Source organism: Microtus oregoni, unplaced genomic scaffold (assembly GCF_018167655.1).
Source record: "Microtus oregoni isolate MIOR12 unplaced genomic scaffold, Mior012 000094F_ref0000399, whole genome shotgun sequence".
Classification (NCBI taxonomy): Eukaryota; Metazoa; Chordata; class Mammalia; order Rodentia; family Cricetidae; genus Microtus; species Microtus oregoni.
This window is the reverse complement of record NW_024544707.1, coordinates 463596-483070: the sequence shown is the minus strand read 5'-3', so window position 1 is coordinate 483070 and position 19475 is coordinate 463596. Positions and strand designations below refer to the sequence as shown.

The window sequence follows — 19475 nt, the reverse complement described above, 5'->3', positions numbered from 1 at the left end:
CTCTGTTGCCATCAAGGTTCCTGACTGATGCATAGGCCACTGGCTACATTGTTACTCCATATGATTAGCAGACTAACTTTTCTCACTGGAATGAATTTGCTTAAACTAAAAAGCTATACATGGCTCCAGCCCTTGCACCCTGGGATATCGGAAATGAGTTCTATGAAAATAACTTTTTAAAGTCCTATTTACACACTACAACTGGGGCTTGCCAAAGGGTCAGAGGCCTTGCCCAAGAGGCTTATTCTTTGTCAACAAAAAGGAGGTGGCCTGGGGAGAAATGTTAAGATTTTTCTCATTCGTGCAGGCAGGACCCAAAAGGTATTTGGAGCTCCATTGTTCTTCAAGGTCCTGCCTATACTGCTTTCAATTACTCTAAGCTCCTAAACATCTCAAGTACCTCTAAAAGAACCTAGTCCACACTTGGAGAAGAACTGACTGATGGAGCTGGGTCTGGACAACCAGGAGGAATGTTCAAAAGCTGGGAGGTGAACTAAAACAAAACAAATGAAAAAAAAAAAACTCACCTCAGTCCTTAAAACCCTTAAAAACCTTAACTGTCCTGATGTCCTAATGGTCACAACCCAATATTTTGTCAAATCCTAATACTGTCACTACAATTCAGGTGCAGCAACCCCTTCCTGGGTCCTCAATAGATCCAGCTCTTCAAGATGCCACATTTGCTCTTCACTGACAACCTTCTCAAAAATACCCCAGGCTCCCTTCTGCCTAAAGGTTACATCCAGTCCCCTTCCACAGCCCATGAATTTTGTAAGTCACTCAAGCCAATCCTTCAATGGTCCAGTGTCCCCTTCCCATATCATCATATAAGGTGGGGGGGGGGGGCTGCAAACCAGTACAGAGCCATGTAGGGAAACAGCAAGACTTCCCAATGGGTTTGCAGACAGGAGTATGAAGGATCCACCTAAGAGCCTAATTTCCATCACTATGCTTCCAGCTCAGCTTGAGAATGCCACCCTCTTGCCACCTTACTCTTCAAAATGGTCCTGCTCCCAAAAACCAAGGCTGAATTCATCCAGAGTCTAACTATGATGGAAGACCCCAAAAATGTCAAAAATGTCTGGATGTTCGAAAAAGAGCAATTTCAAATATTGGTGCTAGAAAACCTTCATTGAGGGACTGAGCCAGCAATCTAGGGCAAAGCAGGCCTGAGGCAGCAAATTCCACAGGAGCAGGGGGTCTGGGATGGTGAACTCCACAGGAGCAGGAGCAGCTGATCCAGGCCAGGGACATTTGCAGAAGCAGGACTGGGCCAGCGACCTAGGCCAGAGCAGGCCTGAGGCAGTGAACGCCACAGTAGCAGAACTGTCAGTCACCTAGGCAAGAGTGGGCCTGAGGCAACAAATTTCACAGAAGTAGGACTGAACCAGTGACATAGGCTGGGGCTGATCCAGACCAGGGACATTTGCGGAGGCAGGACTGGGCCAGCGACCTGGACTGGAGCAGACCTGAAACAGCTAACTCCACAGGAGCAAATAGAGGGAAGCAACTACTGAGCAAGTGGGCCAGAGTCAGAGATTGCTGCAGGTCCTGGTGTGAATCTGGGACCTCTGAGGGAGTAGGCCTGAGCCAGGTCTCCTAAGGGTCTGGCGCACCTGAGTCTGGGACCTCTGAAGGAGAATATCAGAGCCAGAGACCTTTGCAGGACCAACCCTAAGCCAGGGATCTCCCTTGGAGCAGATCCAGACCAGGGACATTTACAGAAACTGACTCTAAGCCGGGAATCTATACCAGAGCAGGCCTAAGACAGCAAACTCCACGGGAGCAGAGCAAACCCTGGGAGCACTGAGTGACCTCCAGGAACACAGAGTGACCAATGGGATAACTAGAACCATGGCACTGACTGTACCATGAAGAACAACCATCTGTACCTCGGATCCACTGGCACCCAGAAGATTAATCATCAGAGTCACAGACAGCCCCAACTACACCAACCAGAGGAAAAGATGGGTAGACAAGGTAAGAACAATGCAACACCACAAAGAGCAAAACAACACCAGTAAAATCTAGAGACCCTATAACAGCAAGACTTGAACAACCAAATATAGATGAAGCAGAAGAAAATGACGTAAAAAAATAACTCCAGGAGAATGCTTGAAAATCTTAAAGAGGAAATGAGAAATTCCCTCAAAGAAATGGAGGAAAAGACAAACAAATAATTGGAAGACATCAGCAAATCCCTTAAAGAAAACCAAGAAAAAAAGCAAACAAACATATGAAAGAAACTATTCAAGACTTGAAAACTGAAATAGAGACAATAAAGAAAACATAAGCCGAGGGAATTAAAGAAACAGAAATCATGAGAAAGTGATCAGGAACCACAAATGCAAGCATAAACAGCAGAATACAAGAGATAGAAGAGAGAATCTCAAGCACTGAAGATACAATAGAGAAAATAGAATCATCAGTCAAAAAAACATTAAATCTAACAAAAGCTTAACACAAAATATCCAGGAAATATGGGATACCATGAAAAGATCAAATATTAGAATAATAGGTACAGAAGAAGGAGAAGTTCAATTCAAAAGCACAGAACATATATTTAACAAAATCATAGAAGTAAACTTTCCCAACCTAAATAAATATATGTCTATGAAGATATAAGAAGCATACAGAACACCAAATAGACTGGATAAAAAAAAAAGTCCCCTCACCACATAATAATCAAAACACTAAACGTACAGAATAAAGAATATTAAGAGCTGAAACAGAAAAAGGCCAAGTAACATATAAAGGCAGGCCTATCAGAATTACACCTGACTTCTCATTGGACACAATGGGTCGTGGTCAAGCGTTATGCAGACATTAAGAGACCAAGGATGCCAGCCCACACTACTATACCCAGCAAGACTTTCAATCACCATGGATGGACAAAACAAGATATTCCATGACAAAACCAGATTTAACCAATACAGACCCAGCTCTACACAAAGTACTAGAAGGAAAACTCCAACCCAAGGAAGTTGGCTACATCAACAAAAAGACAGCTGATGATATCATAGCAGCAAATCCCAAAGAAGGGAAAAACACACAGATTAGCATCACCAACAACAAAAACTAAATTAACAGGAGATAGCAATCACTGATTATTAATATCCCTTAATATAAATGGATTCAACTCACCTATAAAAAGACACAGGCTAACACATTGGATACAAAACCAGAATCCATCCTTCTGCTGCATACAAGAAACACACCTCAACCTCAAAGATAGACATCATCTCAGAGTGAAGGGTTGTGAAAAAATTTCCAATCAAATGGACCTAAGAAACAAGCTGATGTAGCTATCCTAACATCTAACAACATAGACTTCAAATGAAATCAATCAAAAGAGACAAAGAAGGATATTTCATATTAGTCAGAGGAAAAATACATCAAGAGGAAATCTCAATACTGAACATCTATGCCCCAAATACAAGGGTACCCTCATATTTAAAAGAAACACTTCTAAAGCTTAAATCATACATTAAAGTCCACAAACTAATAGTGGGAGACTTCAACACTCCACTCTCACCACTGGACAGTTCTGTCAGACAAAGAATCAACAAAGAAATAAGGGAACTAATAGATGTTAAGACTCAAATGGACTTCACAGACATCTATAAATATTCCATCCAAACATAAAATATACCTTCTTCTCAGTACTTCATGAAACCTTCTGAAAAATTGACCATATACTCAGTAACAAAATAAACCTCAACAGATACAAAAAAAATTGGAATAATCCCATATATCTTATCAGATCACCATGGCTTAAAGCTAGAATTCAACAGTAATTCTAATTCCAGAAAGCCCACAAACACATGGAAATTGAGCAATGCTCACCTGAATCATCAATGGGTCAAGGAAGAAATACAGGGAGAAATTAAAGACTTTCTAAATGTCAATGAAAATGACCATACAAAATACCCAAATTTATGGGACACATGAAAGCAGTGTTAAGAGGAAAATTCATAGCACTAAATGCCTACATAAAGAAGCTGGAAAAATTCCACACTAGTGAATTAACAAAACATTTGAAAGCTTTAGAACAAAAAGAAGCAAACTCACCCAAGAAAATTAGACAGCAGGAAATAATCAAATTGAGAGCTGAAATCAGTGATAAGACCCAAGTGCTAATCTCACTTCTGGAATTGGTGTGTGACCTTTGGTGGCTCCCTCTCTCTCTGGGCTGTGTGGCCATCTTAAGGCTGAGAATATAGGGCAAGCTTTCAAAGCTGAAGGTTCCTGTGTCTTTCCTTTAACTTCCGTGGGTCTGTTGCACCTGTATTCTCTCCCACCCACTCTCTACCTATTATTTTAAAAGAAAGCCTTTTAGACTTCTTGCTGTAGTTTAAGGCCCTTGGAAAAGTATCAAAGAGAGGATTGTTTATGGTGTATATATCCTGCAACTAAAAACTTAAAATCAATCAAACAAACAAAAAACAAGAGCATAGACCCAGAAAGACAATTATCATATGTACTCACTCATAAGTGGTTTTTAAACATAAAGCAAAGAAAACCAGGCTACAAATCACAACCCCAGAGAACCTAGACAACAATGAGGACTCTAAAAGAGACATACGTGGATCTAATCTACATGAAAAGTAGTAAAAGACAAGATCTTCTGAGTAAATTGGGAGAATAGGGACCTTGGGAAATGGTTGAAGGGGAGGGGAGAGGCAGGGAGGGGAGCAGAGAAAAATGTAGAGCTCAATAAAAATCAATAAAAAATGATAAAGAAAAAAGAAAAAAAGAAAAGAAAACCTTCATCGATTCAAAGGACCACAAACCATTTGTGCTCAAATTAATTCATTAATAAATGTAACTTTAAAAATCAAAATGTCTACTTCAATTTGTACATAGGTTGAAAAGAACTATGGTAATCAATTTATAAGGTTTAAGCATAAAACTATATTAAGATAAAATTCTATGAAGGAAATTGAAGAGAATTATAAATTCAAAAAGATAAGAAATGATGTCAAAATCTTTATGTGTTTGGGATTTTTTTAATGGACAGTGGAAAATAGTGATAGATTGCAGAATTCTTGCCAAGACCTGAGAGTTCCACTCACAGATAAAGACCCAAAAGAAGTCAACGCTTATGTCCACCTGAAAATCTGTTCAGGAATCAGAGCTTTATAACTAAGCTTTTGAAGCTCCAAAAATCCAGTAAGAATAGAAGCGATGTTTCAAAGTGAGGCATTTGTTCAGGGAGTGCTATGCAGAGAGAAAGTACGGGCTACATACTGCACAGGCTTGAAATGTGTAGACTTTGTTGTTGAATCAGCCAGGAAACATGAGACCAGGAAAGGTAGTTTACAGTGTTAGAGGGAGGAGGCAACCTTTAGGGGCATGTTGACTCAGAGGAAGACAAGGTTGCCTTCTGGGGTTATGGGCATGCCCAGAACCTTGATCTGGGCAGAAGCCAGGTCAGATAAATGGAGCTGCACCCTATATGTGCACTCCTGTGGATTAAGTAACACCTCATGAGAAGACAACTTTTTAAACTATAATGTTACTGAGTTTCAGTTTGATCTGCTTTTAAGAGAGTGGTGCAATGTTATTCTAAAGTGCCAATATTTAAAACATGGTAGAAATATATCCTTGAAACTACTAACACTCAGACTCAAACATTTTGGGACAGCAGAGAGTTTTAAGTTCATCCTGAGGGTAGACAGCAGGAAGCCCACACTGCTGCTCAGCAGCCCTGGCGGGAAAGGCCTCCTTCCAGCAAGGCCTGGCGGACAGGTCCCGCCACCATTCCCATCACACTATGGGACTCCTAGCATCACACGTCACCAGGACGAGTTTTGGATGCTGGTTGTTTTTGTTCTTGCACACAGTATCTGAGGTCGCCACAAGTGAAATCCAAGCCCAGCGAGTGAATTCTCCCAGAGCAAAATAGATCCATCAGAAAACAGTTCCTGTCCAACAAATTTCTACTAATGCTTTTCATGTTCCTCTGCCCAGGCCACAAAGCAGCTGTGTGCACCTCACCTGACACACACACACACACACACACACTCACTCACATCAACACACAGATAAACACAAAGTTCATACACAGAATATAGTGCATGCCACATATGCACCATTAACCACATACTACTCACCAACCTCACATACCAGACACACTTAGACAAAAGTTACATTCCAGCACATGCCATATTATGCACACACACATATATATACACACATGCAACATTCACACACACATATATATACACACACATGTGCAACATTCACACACACAAACACACCACATGCACATACATGGAATACATACATACACACACAGATACACACGCCCCACAGATACAAACACATATACACATGTGCATACACCACACAAACTTGGTGTGGCTCTCACTCACTATCAGCTTTTACACACAAGCACATGAGTGTGGGTCTCACTCATCAGTTTCTACAGAGGAAGAACAAAGGATTCATGTAAACTAAGCTAGGAGGCGTGGCAAAGGCCACACTGTGTTCTATGAACTATCACAGCTGCACAGGCATGTGCATTCCCAGGCCCGTGTGTATAAACGGATGGAAATGCCGTCACTCTTGTAAGACCCAGCAGCTGTATCAACACACAGCCACGACAATCTTTTCAGATATTCCCCTACAACTTCCAAACACTCCACTGTTAGAATCATCTCGATGCTGGTGTCTCAAGGGCTCATTTTCTGTGAGTGTTTCTCTCATGTCAACCACAGGGCATCCCTAGAAGGCGGGTACTATGGCGTCCCCAACTTCACCTCTGTAGGTGATGGCGGGCGGGGAGGGGGGGTGGCTCAGAAGACACCATCAGGCTATGGTCCTAAAAGCTAGTGCAAGGTTGAGCTAGGAATCAAACTCGCAGCCCTCAGAAGGTGACAACAAAGCCTTGGACACTACGATAGACTAGGATCCACCAAGAGCTTAGTGTTTTCCATGATAAAAACAAAACAAAGCACAGCCCACTGTGAACCCCCCGTCTTCTGGCCCCTGGCATCCTATGCATAACAAGAAGATACCACTTATTAGACAGACTACAGGGCAGTGTTGGTAGCCAGTGTTCTCATTTTAGAGGAAAAGCGCATAAATCATACTGCAGTGACAGGAGACAGTTTTAAAGGGGCAGAGACACCTCCCCTAACACACACAGCCAGAGCCTCCAAAGCAGGGGCACATGGAGAACCTTCTGAGTTTGGTTAGCTGGAAGTCAAGGTGTCTAGCAGGCAGAGACCACCTCCCATTCAGCCTCTGCGGTCTGTCCCACTCTTCAGCCCCAAGGGAGTTGGTTCCCAGTCTCCTGATTTCTGCCTCCCCTCTAGGGGCTGCTAGGAACAGGCTCAGCCTTGGCTTTTCTCCTTGGAGACTTCAAAGAGAGAAATCAAATCAAATCAAATGGAGCTGCTCCCCAGGCACAGCCTCTTCAGTAGATGTCCCCTGAGGGGAAGCAGCCAGCCAAAGCGTGGCACAATGTGACAGAAAAATGAAGGGGGTGGGGCAGGGAGAGGAAGGGGTTGGGAAGCTGGGCCAGGTTTTGGCCCCAGACCCTTCAGCCTGAAGACAACATCCCTGACTACTAGTACAGTCTTCCAGTTCTACAGAGGGCACGAAGTTGGGAGGAGGGATAAGACAACCCAGGCCTCCTGAAGCATCCACCTCCCCATGCCACTCCTGATGTACTTCTCAGTGCCCCCCCCCTCTGCTTATAGGGCAGCGTATTTCTCTGGCATCCATAGCCTAAGAATCCACAGTTGCCCATCTAGTCACGGTCCAGCTCACTCCCCACGCCACGGTCTCACCAAAGCTGCTGCCCACGGCAAAAGCCAGGGCCACGCTGTGCGTCATAGCCACAGGCCTTCCTCACAGAAGATCCAGGGAAGTAGGAATTCAAGCTTTTCTTTTCTTTTCCTTTCCTTTCTTTTCTTTCTTTCTTTCTTTCTTTCTGTCTTTGTTTTTGTTTGTTTGTTTTGTTTTTTGTTTTTCAAGACTGGGTTTCTCTGTGTATCCTTGGCTGTCAAGGAAATCACTTTATAGACCAGGCTGGCCTTGAACTCACAGAGATTCACCTGTCTCTACGTCCTGAGCACTGGGATGGAAGGTGTGAGCCATCACACCCCACTCAAGCTCTTCTTAATAAACAAACTACACTGGAGCAAATTCAGGTTTGCCCAAACACTGGCCAGGAGGTGCAGAGAGCTCCCATCGACTCCACCCCCTGCGGCTTCCCTGCTCACTGGCATTTTTACTGGTGCACCCCATTTGTTACCACTGAAGAACTGGCGCAGATAATGCTCTTATTTTGAGCCCATATTTTACCTTGGGGTCCTCTCTCAATGCTCTGTCTCCTGAAGAGTTGAGACAAGCCTTTAATTGACAAGTGCCGCCATTATCAGCCCATACAGCACAGTTTCACTGCCCTCAGAGTCCCCTGTGGTTTGCCTAGTCACCCCTTATGTCACCCCTTCCTGTGTCCATCTTATCTGCTCACCACCCATGTGTTTTCTTGTATCCTCAGTCTTATGTTCCCCAGAATGTCTAGTGACCCTTGCAGCAGGCCGCCTTCCTGCCCAACTCTCTCTCTCAGCACTGTGCATTTAGAATGTGCCCTTATCAAATGACAGAACAATACTCCAATGCACAGGTGACTGTTCACTTTGTTTATGTGCTTGTCCACTGAAGGGCGGTTGAGCACTCCCTATTGTGGGCAACAATGAATGAGCTGTCACAAACATCTGGAGGAAGGCGTTTGAATAAACATACATCTTCAACTCATTTGGGCAAAATATCCTTTCAAAATAAGTTGTCCATGGTGGTGCACACCTTTGATTCCAACACTCAGGAGATAAAGGCAGGCAGAGCTCTATGAGCCTGAAGCCAGCTTGATCTGTGTAGAAAGTTCCAGGCTACCCAGGGCTACACAGCAAGACTCTGTCTCAGAAAGAAAAAAACAAAAACCTGCGGGGCTATGGTGGCGCACGCCTTTAATCCAGCACTTAGGAGGGAGAGGCAAGCGGATCTCTGTGAGTTCAAGGCCTATAAGAGCTAGTTCCAGGATAGCTAGGACTGTTACACAGAGAAACCCTGTCTTGGAAAACCAAAACCAAAACTAAAGTCAAAAACAAAAACAAAAAAAGATTCAATTTTTTTTAGGTTCACACACACACAAAAAAAAAAGGAATTGCACTTTTCTAACATTTCAGGTTAATTTCTTTCATCTGATGAATGTTTGGCCTGCATGTGTACGTGTTCACCATGTGCATGCCTGCTACCCTCACACAGAGATCAGAAGAAAGCATTGGCTCCATGGAACTGGAGCTGCAGATGGTCTAGGTCACCATGTGGTGCTGGAAGCTGAACCCAGGTCCTCTGCAAGAGCAGCCAGTGCTCTGAACCACTGAGCCTTTCAGCCCCCTTCCTACTCCTCAATAGAAAAATAAGATAATTCTATAAATGTTTAACATGGTCATCTCCAGTTGTATTAATTTTCTACAAGTGAAAACATCCTCATCCTCTTCTCAGTCCTATACATTCCAGTACGAAAATTCTGAGCCGAGCTGATAAAGGGGCTTGCCGCCACAGCCCTCAGAATCCACTACCCTGCAAATCGTCCTCTGATCTGCGCATGCCCGTGTGACCATTGCCCCCACCCACTCTCTAGTACGCGCGCACACACAAAGGAATCACTTCATCACAACTCTGGGTTAACTCTAGAAGTTAGCCATTGTGGCAGATGTGCGGTGTGGCAGATGTGCGGTGTGGCAGATGTGTGGTGTGGCAGATGTGTGGTTTGGCAGATGTGCGGCGGTGTGGCAGATGTGCGGTGGTGTGGCAGATGTGCGGTGTGGCAGATGTGCGGTGTGACAGATGTGCAGTGTGACAGATGTGCGGTGGTGTGGCAGATGTGCGGTGTGGCAGATGTGTGGTGGTGTGGCAGATGTGCGGTGGTGTGGCAGATGTGCGGTGTGGCAGATGTGCGGTGTGGCAGATGTGCAGTGTGGCAGATGTGCGGTGTGGCAGATGTGCGGTGTTGCAGATGTGCGGTGTGGCAGATGTGCGGTGTGGCAGATGTGCGGTGGTGTGGCAGAGCAAGTGACAGTGCTCACCTTGCTCTTGTTAGTAGTTGAAATTTTCCATGAGAAAGAAGAAGAAAACAGCAGTCCAGCCCCGAAACTTGACGCCAGGCTGAGTTCTGGTGAACAGGTCTGGCAGGTGAGACGTGCCAGCTCCGCCTGAAGGCCTCTGGCCCCAGCGTGCAGATAGCCTCTTGGGTTACAAACGAGCATACTGGCTAACCAGAATGCCCACTAAAAGAGCATTCCAAACACAGCTCCCAGCTCCTGCCGGATCTGCTATGTGAACCCTGTCTTGGGAATACAGGGGTCATTCTGTACCCTTACACTGAAAGACCTTTCATGGTTTGAACATCCAGGAAAGCAAGACAGCATGCCCTTCCCAGTCTCAGTTTCCCGGAGCTAATCAGGACAGCAAGCTAACGGGGCCTTACCTGCATGCGCACCTCTCCTGGTTGCCATGATATCTTGCAAGCCCATTAGTATTATCTCCCCCATTTCCTTGAATAGAAACAGAAGCCCAGAGAGGGCATGATAGCACTGGATCCTACGACTCACATGTGTGCATGTCTGCTCTGACAAGAGCAGGTGGTGGGGTCCACAAGCTCCTAGAACATCAAGGTGATGAAGGCCCTCCTTGCCTAGCCCAAAACTGAGCATCCTGACAGGGCCCCTGCGCTCTCATGCCAACCCCGGAGGAAATGGTGTGACCAATGAAATCATCCAGCCAATGTCTCTGAAAAGTACCTTATCTCTCAGGTGTACACTATAAAGCCTGGATGTCCAGTTACTGTAGAGGGCAGGTGAGTCCACCTGTCTTGTCCTGAGGGGTTGATGCCAGCCAGACTAGAAAGAACATGCCAGGCACCTAAGGGACTCTTGGCACACAGCATCTCTACAGAGGTAGCCTGACATAGAACAATGGGTATGTGCTCACAGGCTCCGGGGACAGCCAGCCTGACTTCTAAACCTGCTTGTCAATGGTGAGAGCTGCATAAAGCATTTCACACAGCACCTGGCACCTAGTAGGGCTGCAGTAAAGGAGACATCACTCCTGTCGTCAGGTACAATGAGCACCAAAGGTCCTGGTCACAGAGCTTCCTCCCAGGGTCCACTTCTGTCTCAGTTGTCCACAACCCCACAAGGAAGGTTGTGTGATCCCACGAACGACCTTTCTCCAGCCTCCCTTACATGGAGATGCAGCTTTCCTCCGGCAGCCCCCTGCCCGTTTGCTCCAGCTCTGTGGCCTCCCTGGCAACCAAGGGCCTCAGCTGCAAGGTCCCAGGCAGCTGCTGCAGCAGTTACCCTGGCAACCTGGGCCCAGGCCCAGAGGCATCTGCTTTGTCTTTGAGCAGCAGGGAGTAACCCAAGAGACCAGGAGAGTACCCCTCTGTGAGTGGCTCCCTTCAGAATCTTTCTCTGCCTGGGCTAGCCAGTTCTTGGCACTTTGGACTGTCTCCTCTCCCTCCTTCCTCTGATCAAGTATCTCTACTTTCCGTCATTAGCCTTAGCAAGCCAGGCAGGTTAGCAGCCGCCACCACTCTGATCATGGAAGTGGTAACTGTCACACCATTCCAAAGCTGAGAAAACTGAGCAAAACAGAGCAAAGAATTCACAGGACACAAACCAAACCGGACTGACCCGAATCCCCTGGAGGCTCCACCAGGTACTGCCAGGCTTTAGCAGGGCTCCCCAGGCTCCCAAAAGAATCAGCCCCAGGATGGAACTGTTTCTCTAGTCCGGATAAATGGGTGCTACAGTGGCCAATGCTAGGTCTGGCATCAAATGTGGCTGCACTCAGAACTTGGCTTGGACACTGTCGAGTCACGTGACCTTGAGCAAGCCAGTTCATTTCTGGCCCCTGGTTTTCCCATTTGCGAATGGGAGGGAATTAAAAGCAGGCATTTGTGGAATTCAGTATTTTCCGTGGATGTCTGCTAAAGCTGTGGGAGGCAGCTTTCCATTTCACAGAAGAAAAAGGCGCAGGCACGAGGTGGCTGCCAGAGATGCTTCCCAAACATGTCAGATGCGCTACCCATCAGCCTGCTTACACACCATCGTTCCTTGGGGAAGCGGGGAGTCAGAGCCTACCAACTCCAGGGGCACTGTTGAAGCAAATCCTATCTGCTTGCAACTATCTGAGGAGTGGGGTACACACGGGCCAGGAAGACGCTGGGTGATAAAACTTGTACCTATTGCTCTACTTCTCACCCCCACCCCAAAAAAGAAGCATGGTCTGTGGGCTAGCATTTCAAAATAACAAGAGTTCTTTTGTAATGATGATGGAAATGTTAACAAGGAAGATCTTCCTCACTTAAGGGGAAGTGATATAGTCCCCACGCCTCACCCCACACACACACTCATATATCTGAGGCCAGGAGACTGTGGAGGGGAGGGGACGGGGACAGGAGATTCACACTTCCTACAACCATCCAAACAGGGAAATCCAGTTCTGCAGTCCTGCAAGCAGGAAGCAGTCAGCAAAAAGATGCCATGGAAATCTGATGATGAGCCGGGAGAGAGTTTCCCCTAACATCTGTGCTACGTCCAAATAACAGCCAGTCCCTGCCTTGAAGTCAGACTTCTCTGTGTTCCAGATGTTCATTGAAAGGCAAAGGACAGGCAGGGTGAAGCCAGGCCTCCTCCTGCCCAAGGCCCTGAGTTAAAGTAGGCTGTGATCAATCTCAACACGAGATTAATATTCACAACTCTGATGCTCAGTGGTCCCTAAAGGATCAGATGCATTGAAATGAGAGAAAATGAGGAGGTCATTAACGCGGAGAGCATCCAGCTGTGGCCTCGGACTCAGGATGCCTCATTTGATGTGAAAGAAGCAGAGAGCGGAGGACCAGGCTGGAGGCTCCTGAGTCTATCACAGACCTCACCGCAGTCATCAGGTGATCGCATTAGGAAAGACGTGTCCTGTATTTGCTTAACCCATGAGGGTTTTGTTAGCTTGTTTGTTTGAATTGTGAGGAGGGGGCTTCAAGACAGGTTCTCTCTATATAGCTCTGGCTGTCTGAAACTTACTATGTGTAGCAGGCTGGACTTGAACTCACAGCTCTCCACCTGCCTCTGCCTCTCAAGCGCTGGGATTAAAGGTGTGCACCACTATGCCCAGCTCGATTCAGATTTGTAAATCATTACCTTTTCATCTTATTTTTCAGTACTAGACACTGAACTTAGGACTTCTCAAATGCCAGGGAAATGCTCTACCACAGAGCTGTATTTTCTTTCTTATGGGATGCTCTATGGTACTGCCACCAGGGGAAGAAGGGGTAGCTGTAAAGATAAACACAGCAAACATAAAATAAGGTTAGTAAATTCTCTAGAGTTCTGCAGCCCGTGATCGGCTTTCTTTTTTGATAGAAGAGGTTTGGCAAGGGTGAGAAATGTTGAGGACGTGCTGAAAGCAAGCAGAGACTCTGTTGGGTAAGCAGAGAGATGAAGGAACTGTCCCTTTGTGTGAGCCAGTGAGGCCAGCTGTGTCTCTGCAGACCACCTAAGATCATCCTGCAAAATGCCATCCTACATACCTGTCCTTCACCTCGGTTAACAGTGACTGCTTGCACCACTAGCTCACGATAGGGCAAAGCAAACATTTTATCTTAACCAAGGCAGCCCAAGAACCTGGGTATCCACAAAGCACAGTCTACACAGCCTATGTTCAGCTCTCTTATCCACAGTTTTTCTTACACAAGTCCTTTTGGCATCCTCGTTACAGAAGGCGATTAGCACAGACCCAGAACCCACTTATGTTGTACTGTGGCTCAGTCTGGCCTTGAAGTGCCAGATAGTTGGACTACAAATATAGACCACCATACTCAGCATTATACATATTTTCAAACGAATAAGAGATGGTGCACAAGGTAAGACAACAATGATCCCCTAAAGACATTTCATCCCGAATTCTGTGAACACCCAAATGTTACCTTCAGGGGCAATAAAGGACTTTGCAGATGTGACTAGACTAATGATGTCCAAATGGATCCTTAATGCAATGACATATGTCTTCTCTGGACAGAGGAAGAGGGAGATTTGGCACAGAAGAGAAGGTAATGCAGCCATGAAACAGACTCCAGATGAGGCTACAAGAAAAGGAATGCCAGTAGCCAACAAGAAGAGAAGCAAGCACTGATAACACATAGATTTGCACTAGTGAAATAGATTTGGGGTTCCTGGCTTCCAGATCTAGAAAAGAATAAATGTGTATTTTAAGTCAGCAGATCTGTTAACGACAGCCGCTAGAAACTAATAGAATGGACGTTGCACCATCCTGAAAACCTCCTTAAAAAAACAAAACAAACAAACAAACAAAAAAACCAGCATGCAGTCTAAGTCTAAGAGGTGCATGGAGTAGAAAGCATGCCACCAAGTATTTAATAACTGCTCACTACATCTACACGAGAGAGGAAGAGCAGACATAACCATTCATACAACAGCACTGCCAGAAACTCCCAGCTGGCTAGGCATGATGGCATATGTCTGTAATCCCAGCATCAGGAAGGTGGAGCAGGAAGATCAGGAGTTTAAACGTCTCCTCAGCCAAACAGTGAGTTAAAAAGAAGCCTAGGCTAGATGAGATCCACTTTAAAAAAATTAAAGAACAACAACAAAACCCAAACAAGCCCAGAAAGTCCCTATATGATAGGAAGATGAGACACACCTAATTTCAAAAAAAAAGTATTAATGATTAAAAATGGAATAATCCCTCACCTGGGTTCAGAGACATTATAAACATGAACCCAAACAAACACGTATATATGAGGATATTTATCACAGAATTGTCTATAAAAGATAAAAATGGATTATAACATATCCATACAGGAATGCTTCAATAATCCTGGTATACCTATATAATATTCTCCTATGCTGTAAAAACTTTGTCACATAAGAAGAGTCCGTGGCCTTAGAATATACTCATATACTTATTGCTATATAACAAAAGAAGGGTACAGAAATGGGATTGTGGTTAATGCTGCCTACACATGAAGGGAAGACTGAAGAGCCTACCTCAGAAAATCGGCCATGATCACCTTTTAGCATGGGTCACAGATCAACCCATTCCCTCAGCAGATACTTCCTAGGAATTTATGTGCTCTACGGGAGTTAGCAAATTTCCTCCTGAAGCCAGAGGACACATATTTTAGGCTTTGCAGACACACAGCTTGTGTAGCAACTGCTTAGCATAGCTTTTGTGGAACAATAGTAGCCACAGACAATAAAGAAATGAATGTACATGGCTGTATCAATAATACTTTATTTACAAAAGTGGGTAACTGGCCAGATTTGGGTTGAGGGACAGAGAATACCAACTCCCATTCCATTTGCTGTTTTGCTTTGCTTCATTTTTCCAAAGCTTCTTCACAACATACATTATTCATCTGACATAAGAAGAGACATTAAATTTTGCAAAATATCAGTGGGCCTTTGAAGCCTATAGCTGAGCACTATAGGGCAGTAACTCCTCTAGGGGTGAAATCTCCAAACATCCCCCTGGAGGCACCTGTGTAAAACAGTAGGAAGAACACACGACTGGACTGAATAGGTTCAAATATGCGTAATGTACGGAGCCTTCAGCTTATAACTTCGGGAAGGCGGAGCAGGGTGGCTCCCCGCCGCCTGAGAACTGTGTCCAGGTCGCCTCCGGCCGGTGTGCGTTCACTTGACAGCAATGCGACAAAGGATGAGTTCCCTTGACCTTCTGATGGAAATGTCACTCGGAAGGACGGTGAAGCCCAAATACTTTATGCATATTGTGGCCACTGCTCTCAGAGGCTCCCCTGGAATGGAAAGCCCTTCCAGCAGGCTGCGTGATTTATGTTTCTGAAAGCCACATGAATTATGGTCCATAACCTCATTCTCTCACTCTGGCAACTGTGTGCTTTCTTCTCAATTGGTTCTTGGAAAGGAAAGAAGGAGAAACAAGAAGGATCGTGTTTCGTGTGTGTGTGTGTGTGTGTGTGTGTGTGTGTGTGTGTGTCCGCACATGTGTGTGTTTTCTCGTTAACGTAAAAGTTTGCAATGATTCTCAAAGGGGACCTCAATTCATACCATAACAGGAATGTAGGTTAGATTTCTGAGGTCAACAAATGGCGCCTGATTATTTGAGCAGGTCTAACTCACAGTTCACATCAATCAAACTCATTCACCCACCATTACCAAATCCTATTGCCCATCGCTAAACACTCAAAGCTTTCAGCAGACCCTTTCTGTGTCTGAGAATAGACAGAGTGAAGTAAGACGTCTTAAGAGGGGTCTATATTAGTGACTCCTCAAACTCCAACTTCAGCAACTTTAAGGCTAAGCCTTGGGGGCAGGGAGAGGTGGGGATTACAACCCCATAGTCGCCTAGCAGTTTATGAATGGGTTAAAAGCTCCAGAGTAGAGAGCAGAATACCTATACATGCCACAGTTGGACAAAGCTTGATATTGCTCAGTTTCTGCTACTGTAACAAATATCCAAGATAAATCAACTTAAAAAGAGGGAAGGTTTACTTCAGGGCTGGATTTTAAGGTGTCCCTGAATGGTCCCTAGGCCCACAGCTTTGGGTCACCAGGGGCAAGGTATCAGGGGAGATGCAGGAAAGGAAATTTCTCCAAAATGTGTGGCATCAAGAAAGGAAAAGAGAAACAGGAAATGCCCAGAAGCCTAAGATCCTCGCCAAGGACATACTTTAATGATACCTATCTAGGTATTTTGGGAAAGTTTTAAACCAGGTTTTCTATGTATATGAGCATATGATGATATGTATGTATGCATGTATGTATATGTACCTACACACACACACATATATATGGAAGAGTTCCCTAAATAGTAAAATATATGCAAATGGGTTTACTGGGTGTATTTATTATTTGTTGTGCAGGACTATAGCCCAAGCCAAACTATCACCATTTTCATGACTTCAGCTAGGCATGTTTGCAAAAGACCATCATGGCTGGGTTTGTTGGCTGTTGATGTTCCCTCCTAGGAGGGGTGGGGAGGGCTGTGGGCCCCTCACCTGAGTATCCAGCTGTTCCTCTCAGCCAGTTATATGCAAGTCTGTCCTAATTGCATGTGGCTTCTGGGAGAGGCTGGCATTTTTAGGCTGAGAAGGAGTAGGGGAGGGGTCTCTGTCTACACAGCCATGGGGGAGCCATTATCCATGCTGGTTGCAAACCTTCCGGCAGGACTGTTTCAAGGCAACCCATGTGCCTGCCCTAACCCCTCACCCACGGCTCTGCAGGAAGCCTAATAAACTCACCTGTTCTCCAGAGTGAACTTTAGTGGAATCCCACCTCAGTTCGTTGTTGGGACCGCGGAAGGAGAGGGTGACTTTCTTTACTCCGTCAATGAGGCATTTTAGCAATGCTATTACTTTATTTAAAACCCCTCTAGCTGGGGATGTCGCTCAGCTGGTAAGGTGCCTGTCTAGTGCACACAAACTACTTACTGGCTTTGGTCCCCAGCATCATCTAAGCCAGGTGTGGCGGTGCACACCTGCAACCCCAGTGCTTTGGGAGGTAAAGATGAGGGGGGGATTAATCAGAAGTTCAAGGTCATCCTTAACTACGTAGCAAGTTTGAGGTCAGCATGAGCCACCTGAGACCTCGTCTCTAAACAAAACAAAACAAAGCATACTGTCTTCAGATTAGCATCAATTATGTTTGCATACTAAGTAACGATGATCATGACCCAAGGTCAGCCAATGAAGAAGTGTTCGGGGCTCTCTCCTAGACATCTCTCCCAGTGTTGCCGCAAATCTGAACCGTCAGACTGGAATCCAGCCATTCCCAGTGGCACTCAGGGTAAGCTCTCATCACCCCAACATAAATCCATTTGTCCTTTTGGCACAGTTTGGAATTCTTTGCCAAGCTCCTATTTCAGATCTTGGGTCCTGAACCAAAGTGGAAACAACCTGCATTTCGAATGTCAGCTTGTCACTTGGCAGCATTGTACAGAGGTCTCCATGCTTTCTGCTTGGGCAGTAACTCTTCAGAAGACTTTAGGCAAATGGCTTTACTGCCCTAGGTCAGTGGTGGTGGTGGTGGGGGGGGGGGTGCCTTTCTAATACCAAGCTGTGGTATTAGATTCCACAGAAAGTGGGAAGGCTCACCCCCACCACACACATACACACACACACACACACACACACACACACACACACACACACATACTTGAGAACCAAGTGAGCAGTCTCTCAACAAACCTCTGTACTGCTCAGTAGACTGCCTGAGGGTCTCCAGCCAGGAGCCTAGGGCCTGCACTTATCGCTCCCAGGCCCTCCCTCCCTCCCTCTCCCCTGGCCTCTCCTCAGCACCAGTGTGGAGTGCCAGCACAGTCTGCTCTAGCAGGAACTCGGTGACAACAGATCCTAACTTCCGCTGTACTGCCTGTTCCCTTCTGTTTGCCTTACATTTGCCCTTCTGAATGAGAGACACTGCTGGGGGCTGGCTCACTGGGGAAATGAATGGGTGACGTGCCACTGGAGCCTTCTGCGCTCTAAAGAGAGTTGGGATAGGGAATAGAGAGCGTGTTAACGAATAAAGATAGCGGAAGCACAAAAGCCAGTGCCACCCACTGCTTGCTGTGGTCTGTTGGAAAGGTCAAGGGGCACTGAGGGCAATCAACTCCCGTTTTCAAGATGAAGCTGGAGAGATGGCTCAGGGGTTAAGAGCACTGACTGCTCTTCCAGAGGTCCTGAGTTCAATTCCCAGCGACCACATGGTGGCTCACAGCCATCTGTAATGAGATCTGGCGCCCTCCTCTGGTGTGCGGGCATACATCGAGGCAGAATGTTGGATACATAATAAATAAATCAAAAAAAAAGATGAAGCTGAAGTTCAGAGATGAAATAATTTGCGAAGGACACACCCTCACTCTTGCTCTCCGCCCACACAATCTCTAACCAGATGCAAACACACACGGTTTCATTCATTAATCAGTTTAATTAAATAAAATACCCAGGCCAGATACGGAGGCACACACCTTTAATCCTGGCATTTCAGAAGCAGAGAGGCAAACAGATCTCTTTCAGTTTTGAGGCCAGCCTGGCCTACACTAAGAGCTGCCGGGCCCCAGGGCTATAGAAGAGCCCACCCAAAACAACAACACAGACAGAAACTCCTTTCTAGAGGCTGGACCCTGCTGTCTGTTTGACTTCCTCTTCCAGAGAAATCAAGAGCAAGACAGGGGTCAAGGCAGCCGCCAGGGACTAGGGAGTTGTAATGGTAAGTGCTAATGGCCAGACTGTTCCCAAGCCCATTGGCTGGGCAGTTCACGTCTCTCAACGCCTTTAAAGTGACCTTGAACCCTAAAGAACTTCTGGCTAAGCAAAGTGGGAAGTTCTGTTAAGACTTCCCCAAGCCTGCTGGGCTCTAAAATTCTAACGTGCTGCAGCCACACCGAGCTCAGGACTGGGT

General features: G+C 45.7%; 1 protein-coding gene across 2 annotated transcripts in view; it reads right to left on the bottom strand.

Annotated features, from left to right (window-relative positions):
* LOC121442700 (SLIT-ROBO Rho GTPase-activating protein 3-like) overlaps window positions 1–19475 on the bottom strand; it is a 232791-nt gene that overhangs the window by 114451 nt on the left and 98865 nt on the right. The gene's annotated exons all lie outside the window — the stretch shown is intronic.